This window comes from Phyllobates terribilis, unplaced genomic scaffold, assembly GCF_046119375.1.
Source record: "Phyllobates terribilis strain yellow unplaced genomic scaffold, ASM4611937v1 Scaffold_44__1_contigs__length_10104851, whole genome shotgun sequence".
Taxonomy (NCBI): Eukaryota; Metazoa; Chordata; class Amphibia; order Anura; family Dendrobatidae; genus Phyllobates; species Phyllobates terribilis.
This window is the reverse complement of record NW_027362804.1, coordinates 1,488,864-1,504,893: the sequence shown is the minus strand read 5'-3', so window position 1 is coordinate 1,504,893 and position 16,030 is coordinate 1,488,864.

Here is a 16,030-nt window from a genome sequence, read left to right as displayed (position 1 = left end):
TGCACGTCTCTTCCAAGGGGCATTTAAACCTTCTTGTTAAGCTACTGCGACCTCCACCGCTCTTCCAAAGGGCATTTTAACCATCTTGTTAAGCTACTGTGACCTGCACGTCTCTGCCAAGGGGCATTTGAACCGTCTTGTTAACTACTGCGACCTCCACTGCTCTTCCAAGGGGCATTTAATCCGTCTTGTTAAGCTACTGCGAACTGCACGTCTCTTCCAAGGGGCATTTAAACCGTCTTGTTAAGCTTCTGCGACTTGCACGTCTCTTCCAAGGGGCATTTAACCGTCTTGTTAAGCTACTGCGAACTGCATGTCTCTTCCAAGGGGCATTTAAACCGTCTTGTTAAGCTACTGCGACCTGCATGTCTCTTTCAATGGGCATTTAAACCATCTTGTTAAGCTGCTGTGACCTGCACGTCTCTTCCAAGGGGCATTTAAACCATCTTGTAAAGCTACTGCGACCTCCACCGCTCTTCCAAGGGGCATTTAAAATGTCTTTTTAAGCTACAGCGACCTTATCGTCTCTTACAAGGGGCATTTAAACCGTCTTGTTAAGCTACTGCGACCTGCACGTTTCTTCCAAGGGGCATTTAAATCGTCATGTTAAGCTACTGCGACCTGCATGTCTCTTGCAAGGGGCATTTAAACCGTCTTGTTAGGCTACTGCGACCTGCACGTCTCTTCCAAGGGGCATTTAAACCGTCTTGTTAAGCTACTGCAACTTGCACGTCTCTTCCAAGGGGCATTTAAACCTTCTTGTTTAGCTACTGTAACCTCCAACAGTTTTCCAACGGGCATTTAAACCGTCTTGTTAAGCTACTGCGACCTGCATGTCTCTTCCAAGGGGCATTTAAACTGTCTTGTTAAGCTACTGGGAGCTGCATGTCTCTTCCAAGGGGCATTTAAACGATCTTGTTAAGCTGCTGCGACCTGCATCTCTCTACCAAGGGGCATTTAAACCGTCTTGTTAAGCTACTGCGACCTCCACCTGTCTACCAAGGGGCATTTAAACCGTCTTGTTAAGCTACTGCGACCTCCACCTCTCTACCAAGGGGCATTTAAACCATCTTGTAAAGCTACTGCGACCTCCACCGCTCTTCCAAGGGGCATTTAAAATGTCTTTTTAAGCTACAGCGACCTTATCGTCTCTTACAAGGGGCATTTAAACCGTCTTGTTAAGCTACTGCGACCTGCACGTCTCTTCCAAGGGGCATTTAAATCGTCTTTTTAAGCTACTGCGACCTCCACCGCTCTTCCAAGGGCATTTAAACCGTCTTGTTAAGCTACTGAGATCTGCACGTCTCTTCCAAGGGGCATTTAAACCATCTTGTTAAGCTACTGCGACCTCCACCGCTCTTCCAAAGGGCATTTTAACCATCTTGTTAAGCTACTGTGACCTGCACGTCTCTGCCAAGGGGCATTTGAACCGTCTTGTTAACTACTGCGACCTCCACTGCTCTTCCAAGGGGCATTTAATCCGTCTTGTTAAGCTACTGCGAACTGCACGTCTCTTCCAAGGGGCATTTAAACCGTCTTGTTAAGCTTCTGCGACTTGCACGTCTCTTCCAAGGGGCATTTAACCGTCTTGTTAAGCTACTGCGAACTGCATGTCTCTTCCAAGGGGCATTTAAACCGTCTTGTTAAGCTACTGCGACCTGCATGTCTCTTTCAATGGGCATTTAAACCATCTTGTTAAGCTGCTGTGACCTGCACGTCTCTTCCAAGGGGCATTTAAACCATCTTGTAAAGCTACTGCGACCTCCACCGCTCTTCCAAGGGGCATTTAAAATGTCTTTTTAAGCTACAGCGACCTTATCGTCTCTTACAAGGGGCATTTAAACCGTCTTGTTAAGCTACTGCGACCTGCACGTTTCTTCCAAGGGGCATTTAAATCGTCATGTTAAGCTACTGCGACCTGCATGTCTCTTGCAAGGGGCATTTAAACCGTCTTGTTAGGCTACTGCGACCTGCACGTCTCTTCCAAGGGGCATTTAAACCGTTTTTTTAAGCTACTGCGACCTGCACGTCTCTTCCAAGGGGCATTTAAACCGTCTTGTTAAGCTACTGTAACCTCCACCACTTTTCCAAGGGGCATTTAAACCGTCTTGTTAAGCTACTGCGACCTGCATGTCTCTTCCAAGGGGCATTTAAATCGTCTTTTTAAGATACTGCGACCTGCACGTCTCTTCCAAGGGGCAATTAAACCGTCTTGTTAAGCTACTGCAACTTGCACGTCTCTTCCAAGGGGCATTTAAACCTTCTTGTTTAGCTACTGTAACCTCCACCAGTTTTCCAAGGGGCATTTAAACCGGCTTGTTAAGCTACTGCGACCTGCATGTCTCTTCCAAGGGACATTTAAACTGTCTTGTTAAGCTACTGGGAGCTGCACGTCTCTTCCAAGTGGCATTTAAACCATCTTGTTAAGCTGCTGCGACCTGCATGTCTCTAACAAGGGGCATTTAAACCGTCTTTTTAAGCTACTGCGACCTCCACCTCTCTACCAAGGGGCATTTAAACCGTCTTGTTAAGCTACTGCGACCTGCTCTACTCTACCAAAGGGTATTTAAACCATCTTGTTAAGCTACTGCGACCTGCACGTCTCTTCCAAGGGGCATTTAAACCGTCTTGTTAAGCTACTGCGACCTCCACCGCTCTTCCAAGGGGCATTTAAACTGTCTTGTTAAGCTACTTAGATCTGCACGTCTCTTCCAAGGGGCATTTAAACCGTCTTGTTAAGCTACTGCAACCTCCACCGCTCTTCCAAAGGGCATTTTAACCATCTTGTTAAGCTACTGTGACCTGCCCGTCTCTGCCAAGGGGCATTTAACCCGTCTTGTTAACTACTGCGACCTCCACTGCTCTTCCAAGGGGCATTTAATCCGTCTTGTTAAGCTACTGCGAACTGCACGTCTCTTCCAAGGGGCATTTAAACCGTCTTGTTAAGCTTCTGCGACTTGCACGTCTCTTCCAAGGGGCATTTAAACCGTCTTGTTAAGCTACTGTAACCTCCACCACTTTTCCAAGGGGCATTTAAACCGTCTTGTTAAGCTACTGCGACCTGCATGTCTCTTCCAAGGAGCATTTAAACCGTCTTTTTAAGCTACTGCGACCTGCACGTCTCTTCCAAGGGGCAATTAAACCGTCTTGTTAAGCTACTGCAACTTGCACGTCTCTTCCAAGGGGCATTTAAACCTTCTTGTTTAGCTACTGTAACCTCCACCAGTTTTCCAAGGGGGATTTAAACCGTCTTGTTAAGCTACTGCGACCTGCATGTCTCTTACAAGGGGCATTTAAAGCGTCTTGTTAAGCTGTTGCGACCTGCATGTCTCTTCCAAAAAGGATTTAAACCGTCTTATTAAGCTACTGCGACCTGCACGTCTCTTTCAAAGGGCATTTAAACCGTCTTGTTAAGCTACTGCGACCTGCACGTCTCTTCCAAGGGGAATTTAAACCGTCTTGTTAAGCTACTGCGACCTGCATGTCTCTTCCAAGGAGCATGTAAACCGTCTTGTTAAGCTACTGCGACCACCACCGCTCTTCCAAGGGGCATTTAAACCGTCTCGTTAAGCTACTGCGACCTGCACGTCTCTACCAAGGGGCGTTTAAACCATCTTGTTAAGCTTCTGCGACCTGCACGTCTCTTCCAAGGGGCATTTAAACCGTCTTTTTAAGCTACTGCGACCTCCACCGCTCTTCCAAGGGGCTTTTAAACAGCCTTGTTATGCTACTGAGACCTGCACGTCTCTTCCAATGCGCATTTTAACCGTCTTTTTAAGCTCATGCGACCTGCATTTCTCTTCCAAGGGGCATTTAAACCGTCTTGTTAAGCTACTGCGACCTGCACGTCTCTTCCAAGGGTCATTTAAACCTTCTTATTAAGCTACTGGGTCCTGCGTGTCTCTTCCAAGGGGCATTTAAAACATCTTGTTAAGCTACTGCGACCTCCACCGCTCTTCCAAGGGGCATTTAAAACGTCTTGTTAAGCTACAGCGATGTTATCGTCTTTTACAAGGGGCATTTAAACGGTCTTGTTAGGCTACTGCGACCTGCACGTCTCTTCCAAGGGGCATTTAAACCGTTTTGTTAAGCTACTGCGACCTGCACGTCTCTTCCAAGGGGCATTTAAACCGTCTTGTTAAGCTACTGTAACCTCCACCACTTTTCCAAGGGGCGTTTAAACCGTCTTGTTAAGCTACTGCGACCTGCATGTCTCTTCCAAGGGGCATTTAAACCGTCTTTTTAAGCTACTGCGACCTGCACGTCTCTTCCAAGGGGCATTTAAACCGTCTTGTTAAGCTACTGCAACTTGCACGTCTCTTCCAAGGGTCATTTAAACCTTCTTGTTTAGCTACTGTAACCTCCAACAGTTTTCCAACGGGCATTTAAACCGTCTTGTTAAGCTACTGCGACCTGCATGTCTCTTCCAAGGGGCATTTAAACTGTCTTGTTAAGCTACTGGGAGCTGCATGTCTCTTCCAAGGGGCATTTAAACGATCTTGTTAAGCTGCTGCGACCTGCACCTCTCTACCAAGGGGCATTTAAACCGTCTTGTTAAGCTACTGCGACCTCCACCTCTCTACCAAGGGGCATTTAAACTGTCTTGTTAAGCTACTGCGACCTGCACGTCTCTTCCAAGGGGCATTTAAATCGTCTTTTTAAGCTACTGCGACCTCCACCGCTCTTCCAAGGGCATTTAAACCGTCTTGTTAAGCTACTGAGATCTGCACGTCTCTTCCAAGGGGCATTTAAACCGTCTTGTTAAGCTACTGCGACCTCCACCGCTCTTCCAAAGGGCATTTTAACCATCTTGTTAAGCTACTGTGACCTGCACGTCTCTGCCAAGGGGCATTTGAACCGTCTTGTTAACTACTGCGACCTCCACTGCTCTTCCAAGGGGCATTTAATCCGTCTTGTTAAGCTACTGCGAACTGCACGTCTCTTCCAAGGGGCATTTAAACCGTCTTGTTAAGCTTCTGCGACTTGCACGTCTCTTCCAAGGGGCATTTAACCGTCTTGTTAAGCTACTGCGAACTGCATGTCTCTTCCAAGGGGCATTTAAACCGTCTTGTTAAGCTACTGCGACCTGCATGTCTCTTTCAATGGGCATTTAAACCATCTTGTTAAGCTGCTGTGACCTGCACGTCTCTTCCAAGGGGCATTTAAACCATCTTGTAAAGCTACTGCGACCTCCACCGCTCTTCCAAGGGGCATTTAAAATGTCTTTTTAAGCTACAGCGACCTTATCGTCTCTTACAAGGGGCATTTAAACCGTCTTGTTAAGCTACTGCGACCTGCACGTTTCTTCCAAGGGGCATTTAAATCGTCATGTTAAGCTACTGCGACCTGCATGTCTCTTGCAAGGGGCATTTAAACCGTCTTGTTAGGCTACTGCGACCTGCACGTCTCTTCCAAGGGGCATTTAAACCGTCTTGTTAAGCTACTGCAACTTGCACGTCTCTTCCAAGGGGCATTTAAACCTTCTTGTTTAGCTACTGTAACCTCCAACAGTTTTCCAACGGGCATTTAAACCGTCTTGTTAAGCTACTGCGACCTGCATGTCTATTCCAAGGGGCATTTAAACTGTCTTGTTAAGCTATTGGGAGCTGCATGTCTCTTCCAAGGGGCATTTAAACGATCTTGTTAAGCTGCTGCGACCTGCATCTCTCTACCAAGGGGCATTTAAACCGTCTTGTTAAGCTACTGCGACCTCCACCTCTCTACCAAGGGGCATTTAAACTGTCTTGTTAAGCTACTGCGACCTGCTCTACTCTACCAAATGGTATTTAAACCATCTTGTTAAGCTACTGCGACCTGCACGTCTCTTCCAAGGGGCATTTAAATCGTCTTTTTAAGCTACTGCGACCTCCACCGCTCTTCCAAGGGCATTTAAACCGTCTTGTTAAGCTACTGAGATCTGCACGTCTCTTCCAAGGGGCATTTAAACCGTCTTGTTAAGCTACTGCGACCTCCACCGCTCTTCCAAAGGGCATTTTAACCATCTTCTTAAGCTACTGTGACCTGCACGTCTCTGCCAAGGGGCATTTGAACCGTCTTGTTAACTACTGCGACCTCCACTGCTCTTCCAAGGGGCATTTAATCCGTCTTGTTAAGCTACTGCGAACTGCACGTCTCTTCCAAGGGGCATTTAAACCGTCTTGTTAAGCTTCTGCGACTTGCACGTCTCTTCCAAGGGGCATTTAACCGTCTTGTTAAGCTACTGCGAACTGCATGTCTCTTCCAAGGGGCATTTAAACCGTCTTGTTAAGCTACTGCGACCTGCATGTCTCTTTCAATGGGCATTTAAACCATCTTGTTAAGCTGCTGTGACCTGCACGTCTCTTCCAAGGGGCATTTAAACCATCTTGTAAAGCTACTGCGACTTCCACCGCTCTTCCAAGGGGCATTTAAAATGTCTTTTTAAGCTACAGCGACCTTATCGTCTCTTACAAGGGGCATTTAAACCGTCTTGTTAAGCTACTGCGACCTGCACGTTTCTTCCAAGGGGCATTTAAATCGTCATGTTAAGCTACTGCGACCTGCATGTCTCTTGCAAGGGGCATTTAAACCGTCTTGTTAGGCTACTGCGACCTGCACGTCTCTTCCAAGGGGCATTTAAACCGTTTTTTTAAGCTACTGCGACCTGCACGTCTCTTCCAAGGGGCATTTAAACCGTCTTGTTAAGCTACTGTAACCTCCACCACTTTTCCAAGGGGCATTTAAACCGTCTTGTTAAGCTACTGCGACCTGCATGTCTCTTCCAAGGGGCATTTAAATCGTCTTTTTAAGCTACTGCGACCTGCACGTCTCTTCCAAGGGGCAATTAAACCGTCTTGTTAAGCTACTGCAACTTGCACGTCTCTTCCAAGGGGCATTTAAACCTTCTTGTTTAGCTACTGTAACCTCCACCAGTTTTCCAAGGGGCATTTAAACCGGCTTGTTAAGCTACTGCGACCTGCATGTCTCTTCCAAGGGACATTTAAACTGTCTTGTTAAGCTACTGGGAGCTGCACGTCTCTTCCAAGTGGCATTTAAACCATTTTGTTAAGCTGCTGCGACCTGCATGTCTCTAACAAGGGGCATTTAAACCGTCTTTTTAAGCTACTGCGACCTCCACCTCTCTACCAAGGGGCATTTAAACCGTCTTGTTAAGCTACTGCGACCTGCTCTACTCTACCAAAGGGTATTTAAACCATCTTGTTAAGCTACTGCGACCTGCACGTCTCTTCCAAGGGGCATTTAAACCGTCTTGTTAAGCTACTGCGACCTCCACCGCTCTTCCAAGGGGCATTTAAACTGTCTTGTTATGCTACTTAGATCTGCACGTCTCTTCCAAGGGGCATTTAAACCGTCTTGTTAAGCTACTGCAACCTCCACCGCTCTTCCAAAGGGCATTTTAACCATCTTGTTAAGCTACTGTGACCTGCCCGTCTCTGCCAAGGGGCATTTAACCCGTCTTGTTAACTACTGCGACCTCCACTGCTCTTCCAAGGGGCATTTAATCCGTCTTGTTAAGCTACTGCGAACTGCACGTCTCTTCCAAGGGGCATTTAAACCGTCTTGTTAAGCTTCTGCGACTTGCACGTCTCTTCCAAGGGGCATTTAAACCGTCTTGTTAAGCTACTGTAACCTCCACCACTTTTCCAAGGGGCATTTAAACCGTCTTGTTAAGCTACTGCGACCTGCATGTCTCTTCCAAGGAGCATTTAAACCGTCTTTTTAAGCTACTGCGACCTGCACGTCTCTTCCAAGGGGCAATTAAACCGTCTTGTTAAGCTACTGCAACTTGCACGTCTCTTCCAAGGGGCATTTAAACCTTCTTGTTTAGCTACTGTAACCTCCACCAGTTTTCCAAGGGGGATTTAAACCGTCTTGTTAAGCTACTGCGACCTGCATGTCTCTTCCAAGGGGCATTTAAACCGTCTTGTTAAGCTTCTGCGACTTGCACGTCTCTTCCAAGGGGCATTTAACCGTCTTGATAAGCTACTGCGAACTGCATGTCTCTTCCAAGGGGCATTTAAACCGTCTTGTTAAGCTACTGCGACCTGCATGTCTCTTTCACTGGGCATTTAAACCATCTTGTTAAGCTGCTGTGACCTGCACATCTCTTCCAAGGGGCATTTAAACCATCTTGTAAAGCTACTGCGACCTCCACCGCTCTTCCAAGGGGCATTTAAAAAGTCTTTTTAAGCTACAGCGACCTTATCGTCTCTTACAAGGGGCATTTAAACCGACTTGTTAAGTTACTGCGACCTGCACGTTTCTTCCAAGGGGCATTTAAATCGTCATGTTAAGCTACTGCGACCTGCATGTCTCTTGAAAGGGGCATTTAAACCGTCTTGTTAGGCTACTGCGACCTGCACGTCTCTTCCAAGGGGCATTTAAACCGTTTTGTTAAGCTACTGCGACCTGCACGTCTCTTACAAGGGGCATTTAAAGCGTCTTGTTAAGCAGCTGCGACCTGCATGTCTCTTCCAAAAAGGATTTAAACCGTCTTATTAAGCTACTGCGACCTGCACGTCTCTTTCAAAGGGCATTTAAACCGTCTTGTTAAGCTACTGCGACCTGCACGTCTCTTCCAAGGGGAATTTAAACCGTCTTGTTAAGCTACTGCGACCTGCATGTCTCTTCCAAGGAGCATGTAAACCGTCTTGTTAAGCTACTGCGACCACCACCGCTCTTCCAAGGGGCATTTAAACCGTCTCGTTAAGCTACTGCGACCTGCACGTCTCTACCAAGGGGCGTTTAAACCATCTTGTTAAGCTTCTGCGACCTGCACGTCTCTTCCAAGGGGCATTTAAACCGTCTTTTTAAGCTACTGCGACCTCCACCGCTCTTCCAAGGGGCTTTTAAACAGCCTTGTTATGCTACTGAGACCTGCACGTCTCTTCCAATGCGCATTTAAACCGTCTTTTTAAGCTCATGCGACCTGCATTTCTCTTCCAAGGGGCATTTAAACCGTCTTGTTAAGCTACTGCGACCTGCACGTCTCTTCCAAGGGTCATTTAAACCTTCTTATTAAGCTACTGGGTCCTGCGTGTCTCTTCCAAGGGGCATTTAAAACATCTTGTTAAGCTACTGCGACCTCCACCACTCTTCCAAGGGGCATTTAAAACGTCTTGTTAAGCTACAGCGATGTTATCGTCTTTTACAAGGGGCATTTAAACGGTCTTGTTAAGCTACTGCGACCTGCACGTTTCTTCCAAGGGGCATTTAAATCGTCATGTTAAGCTACTGCGACCTGCATGTCTCTTGCAAGGGGCATTTAAACCGTCTTGTTAAGCTACTGCGACCTGCACGTCTCTTCCAAGGAGCATTTAAACCGTTTTGTTAAGCTACTGCGACCTGCACGTCTCTTCCAAAGGGCATTTAAAGCTACTTGTTAAGCTGCTGCGACCTGCATGTCTCTTCCAAAAGGGATGTAAACCGTCTTATTAAGCTACTGCGACCTGCACGTCTCTTCCAAGGGGTATTTAAACCGTCTTGTTAAGCTACTGCGACCTGCACGTCTCTTCCAAGGGGAATTTAAACCGTCTTGTTAAGCTACAGCGATGTTATCGTCTTTTACAAGGGGCATTTAAACGGTCTTGTTAAGCTACTGCGACCTGCACGTTTCTTCCAAGGGGCATTTAAATCGTCATGTTAAGCTACTGCGACCTGCATGTCTCTTGCAAGGGGCATTTAAACCGTCTTGTTAAGCTACTGCGACCTGCACGTCTCTTCCAAGGAGCATTTAAACCGTTTTGTTAAGCTACTGCGACCTGCACGTCTCTTCCAAAGGGCATTTAAAGCTACTTGTTAAGCTGCTGCGACCTGCATGTCTCTTCCAAAAGGGATGTAAACCGTCTTATTAAGCTACTGCGACCTGAACGTCTCTTCCAAGGGGCATTTAAACCGTCTTGTTAAGCTACTGCGACCTGCACGTCTCTTCCAAGGGTCATTTAAACCTTCTTATTAAGCTACTGGGTCCTGCGTGTCTCTTCCAAGGGGCATTTAAAACATCTTGTTAAGCTACTGCGACCTCCACCGCTCTTCCAAGGGGCATTTAAAACGTCTTGTTAAGCTACAGCGATGTTATCGTCTTTTACAAGGGGCATTTAAACGGTCTTGTTAAGCTTCTGCGACCTGCACGTTTCTTCCAAGGGGCATTTAAATCGTCATGTTAAGCTACTGCGACCTGCATGTCTCTTGCAAGGGGCATTTAAACCGTCTTGTTAAGCTACTGCGACCTGCACGTCTCTTCCAAGGAGCATTTAAACCGTTTTGTTAAGCTACTGCGACCTGCACGTCTCTTCCAAAGGGCATTTAAAGCTACTTGTTAAGCTGCTGCGACCTGCATGTCTCTTCCAAAAGGGATGTAAACCGTCTTATTAAGCTACTGCGACCTGCATGTCTCTTCCAAGGAGCATTTAAACCTTCTTATTAAGCTACTGCGACCTGCACGTCTCATCCAAGGAGCATTTAAACCGTCTTGTTAAGCTACTGAGACCACCACCGCTCTTCCAAGGGGCATTTAAACCGTCTTGTTAAGCTACTGCGACCTCCACCCCTCTTCCAAGGGGCATTTAAACCGTCTTGTTAAGCTACTGCGACCTGCACGTCTCTTCCAAGGGGCATTTAAACCGTCTTGTTAAGCTACTGTAACCTCCACCACTTTTCCAAGGGGCATTTAAAACGTCTTGTTAAGCTACTGCGACCTGCATGTCTCTTCCAAGGGGCATTTAAACCATCTTTTTAATCTACTGCGAACTGCACGTCTCTTCCAAGGGGCATTTAAACCGTCTTGTTAAGATACTGCGACTTGCACGTCTCTTCCAAGGGGCATTTAAACCTTCTTGTTTAGCTACTGTAACCTCCACCACTTTTCCAAGGGGCATTTAAACCGTCTTGTTAAGCTACTGCGACCTGCATGTCTCTTCCAAGGGGCATTGAATCCGTCTTGTTAAGCTAGTGGGACCTGCACGTCTCTTCCAAGGGGCATTTAAACCATCTTGTTAAGCTGCTGCGACCTGCATGTCTCTTCCAATGGCCATTTAAACCATCTTGTTAAGCTACTGCATCCTCCACCGCTCTACCAATGGGCATTTAAACCGTCTTTGGTAAGCTACTGCGACCTGCTCTACTCTACCAAAGGGTATTTAAACCGCCTTGTTAAGCTTCTGCGACCTGCACGTCTCTTCCAAGGGGCATTTAAACTGTCTTGTTAACCTACTGCGACTTCCACCGCTCTTCCAAGGGGCATTTAAACCGTCTTGTTAAGCTACTGAGATCTGCACGTCTCTTCCAAGGGGCATTTAAACCGTCTTGTTAAGCTACTGCGACCTCCACCGCTCTTCCAAAGGGCATTTTAACCATCTTGTTAAGCTACTGTGACCTGCACGTCTCTGCCAAGGAGCATTTAAACCGTCTTGTTAAGCTACAGAGACCTCCACTGCTCTTCCAAGGGGCATTTAATCCGTCTTGTTAAGCTACTGCGACCTGCACGTCTCTTCCAAGGGGTATTTAAACCGTCTTGTTAAGCTACTGCGACCTGCACGTCTCTTCCAAGGGGAATTTAAACCGTCTTGTTAAGCTACAGCGATGTTATCGTCTTTTACAAGGGGCATTTAAACGGTCTTGTTAAGCTACTGCGACCTGCACGTTTCTTCCAAGGGGCATTTAAATCGTCATGTTAAGCTACTGCGACCTGCATGTCTCTTGCAAGGGGCATTTAAACCGTCTTGTTAAGCTACTGCGACCTGCACGTCTCTTCCAAGGAGCATTTAAACCGTTTTGTTAAGCTACTGCGACCTGCACGTCTCTTCCAAAGGCCATTTAAAGCTACTTGTTAAGCTGCTGCGACCTGCATGTCTCTTCCAAAAGGGATGTAAACCGTCTTATTAAGCTACTGCGACCTGAACGTCTCTTCCAAGGGGCATTTAAACCGTCTTGTTAAGCTACTGCGACCTGCACGTCTCTTCCAAGGGTCATTTAAACCTTCTTATTAAGCTACTGGGTCCTGCGTGTCTCTTCCAAGGGGCATTTAAAACATCTTGTTAAGCTACTGCGACCTCCACCGCTCTTCCAAGGGGCATTTAAAACGTCTTGTTACGCTACAGCGATGTTATCGTCTTTTACAAGGGGCATTTAAACGGTCTTGTTAAGCTTCTGCGACCTGCACGTTTCTTCCAAGGGGCATTTAAATCGTCATGTTAAGCTACTGCGACCTGCATGTCTCTTGCAAGGGGCATTTAAACCGTCTTGTTAAGCTACTGCGACCTGCACGTCTCTTCCAAGGAGCATTTAAACCGTTTTGTTAAGCTACTGCGACCTGCACGTCTCTTCCAAAGGGCATTTAAAGCTACTTGTTAAGCTGCTGCGACCTGCATGTCTCTTCCAAAAGGGATGTAAACCGTCTTATTAAGCTACTGCGACCTGCATGTCTCTTCCAAGGAGCATTTAAACCTTCTTATTAAGCTACTGCGACCTGCACGTCTCATCCAAGGAGCATTTAAACCGTCTTGTTAAGCTACTGAGACCACCACCGCTCTTCCAAGGGGCATTTAAACCGTCTTGTTAAGCTACTGCGACCTCCACCCCTCTTCCAAGGGGCATTTAAACCGTCTTGTTAAGCTACTGCGACCTGCACGTCTCTTCCAAGGGGCATTTAAACCGTCTTGTTAAGCTACTGTAACCTCCACCACTTTTCCAAGGGGCATTTAAAACGTCTTGTTAAGCTACTGCGACCTGCATGTCTCTTCCAAGGGGCATTTAAACCATCTTTTTAAGCTACTGCGAACTGCACGTCTCTTCCAAGGGGCATTTAAACCGTCTTGTTAAGATACTGCGACTTGCACGTCTCTTCCAAGGGGCATTTAAACCTTCTTGTTTAGCTACTGTAACCTCCACCACTTTTCCAAGGGGCATTTAAACCGTCTTGTTAAGCTACTGCGACCTGCATGTCTCTTCCAAGGGGCATTGAATCCGTCTTGTTAAGCTAGTGGGACCTGCACGTCTCTTCCAAGGGGCATTTAAACCATCTTGTTAAGCTGCTGCGACCTGCATGTCTCTTCCAATGGCCATTTAAACCATCTTGTTAAGCTACTGCATCCTCCACCGCTCTACCAATGGGCATTTAAACCGTCTTTGGTAAGCTACTGCGACCTGCTCTACTCTACCAAAGGGTATTTAAACCGCCTTGTTAAGCTTCTGCGACCTGCACGTCTCTTCCAAGGGGCATTTAAACTGTCTTGTTAACCTACTGCGACTTCCACCGCTCTTCCAAGGGGCATTTAAACCGTCTTGTTAAGCTACTGAGATCTGCACGTCTCTTCCAAGGGGCATTTAAACCGTCTTGTTAAGCTACTGCGACCTCCACCGCTCTTCCAAAGGGCATTTTAACCATCTTGTTAAGCTACTGTGACCTGCACGTCTCTGCCAAGGAGCATTTAAACCGTCTTGTTAAGCTACAGAGACCTCCACTGCTCTTCCAAGGGGCATTTAATCCGTCTTGTTAAGCTACTGCGAACTGCATGTCTCTTCCAAGGGGAATTTAAACCGTCTTGTTAAGCTACTGCGACCTGCATGTCTCTTCCAAGGAGCATGTAAACCGTCTTGTTAAGCTACTGCGACCACCACCGCTCTTCCAAGGGGCATTTAAACCGTCTCGTTAAGCTACTGCGACCTGCACGTCACTACCAAGGGGCGTTTAAACCATCTTGTTAAGCTTCTGCGACCTGCACGTCTCTTCCAAGGGGCATTTAAACCGTCTTTTTAAGCTACTGCGACCTCCACCGCTCTTCCAAGGGGCTTTTAAACAGTCTTGTTATGCTACTGAGACCTGCACGTCTCTTCCAATGCGCATTTAAACCGTCTTTTTAAGCTCATGCGACCTGCATTTCTCTTCCAAGGGGCATTTAAACCGTCTTGTTAAGCTACTGCGACCTGCACGTCTCTTCCAAGGGTCATTTAAACCTTCTTATTAAGCTACTGGGTCCTGCGTGTCTCTTCCAAGGGGCATTTAAAACATCTTGTTAAGCTACTGCGACCTCCACCGCTCTTCCAAGGGGCATTTAAAACGTCTTGTTAAGCTACAGCGATGTTATCGTCTTTTACAAGGGGCATTTAAACGGTCTTGTTAAGCTACTGCGACCTGCACGTTTCTTCCAAGGGGCATTTAAATCGTCATGTTAAGCTACTGCGACCTGCATGTCTCTTGCAAGGGGCATTTAAACCGTCTTGTTAAGCTACTGCGACCTGCACGTCTCTTCCAAGGAGCATTTAAACCGTTTTGTTAAGCTACTGCGACCTGCACGTCTCTTCCAAAGGGCATTTAAAGCTACTTGTTAAGCTGCTGCGACCTGCATGTCTCTTCCAAAAGGGATGTAAACCGTCTTATTAAGCTACTGCGACCTGCACGTCTCTTCCAAGGGGCATTTAAACCGTCTTGTTAAGCTACTGCGACCTGCACGTCTCTTCCAAGGGGAATTTAAACCGTCTTGTTAAGCTACAGCGATGTTATCGTCTTTTACAAGGGGCATTTAAACGGTCTTGTTAAGCTACTGCGACCTGCACGTTTCTTCCAAGGGGCATTTAAATCGTCATGTTAAGCTACTGCGACCTGCATGTCTCTTGCAAGGGGCATTTAAACCGTCTTGTTAAGCTACTGCGACCTGCACGTCTCTTCCAAGGAGCATTTAAACCGTTTTGTTAAGCTACTGCGACCTGCACGTCTCTTCCAAAGGGCATTTAAAGCTACTTGTTAAGCTGCTGCGACCTGCATGTCTCTTCCAAAAGGGATGTAAACCGTCTTATTAAGCTACTGCGACCTGAACGTCTCTTCCAAGGGGCATTTAAACCGTCTTGTTAAGCTACTGCGACCTGCACGTCTCTTCCAAGGGTCATTTAAACCTTCTTATTAAGCTACTGGGTCCTGCGTGTCTCTTCCAAGGGGCATTTAAAACATCTTGTTAAGCTACTGCGACCTGCACGTCTCTTCCAAGGAGCATTTAAACTGTTTTGTTAAGCTACTGCGACCTGCACGTCTCTTCCAAAGGGCATTTAAAGCTACTTGTTAAGCTGCTGCGACCTGCATGTCTCTTCCAAAAGGGATGTAAACCGTCTTATTAAGCTACTGCGACCTGCATGTCTCTTCCAAGGAGCATTTAAACCTTCTTATTAAGCTACTGCGACCTGCACGTCTCATCCAAGGAGCATTTAAACCGTCTTGTTAAGCTACTGAGACCACCACCGCTCTTCCAAGGGGCATTTAAACCGTCTTGTTAAGCTACTGCGACCTCCACCCCTCTTCCAAGGGGCATTTAAACCGTCTTGTTAAGCTACTGCGACCTGCACGTCTCTTCCAAGGGGCATTTAAACCGTCTTGTTAAGCTACTGTAACCTCCACCACTTTTCCAAGGGGCATTTAAAACGTCTTGTTAAGCTACTGCGACCTGCATGTCTCTTCCAAGGGGCATTTAAACCATCTTTTTAAGCTACTGCGAACTGCACGTCTCTTCCAAGGGGCATTTAAACCGTCTTGTTAAGATACTGCGACTTGCACGTCTCTTCCAAGGGGCATTTAAACCTTCTTGTTTAGCTACTGTAACCTCCACCACTTTTCCAAGGGGCATTTAAACCATCTTGTTAAGCTACTGCGACCTGCATGTCTCTTCCAAGGGGCATTGAATCCGTCTTGTTAAGCTAGTGGGACCTGCACGTCTCTTCCAAGGGGCATTTAAACCATCTTGTTAAGCTGCTGCGACCTGCATGTCTCTTCCAATGGCCATTTAAACCATCTTGTTAAGCTACTGCATCCTCCACCGCTCTACCAATGGGCATTTAAACCGTCTTGGGTAAGCTACTGCGACCTGCTCTACTCTACCAAAGGGTATTTAAACCGCCTTGTTAAGCTTCTGCGACCTGCACGTCTCTTCCAAGGGGCATTTAAACTGTCTTGTTAACCTACTGCGACTTCCACCGCTCTTCCAAGGGGCATTTAAACCGTCTTGTTAAGCTACTGAGATCTGCACGTCTCTTCCAAGGGGCATTT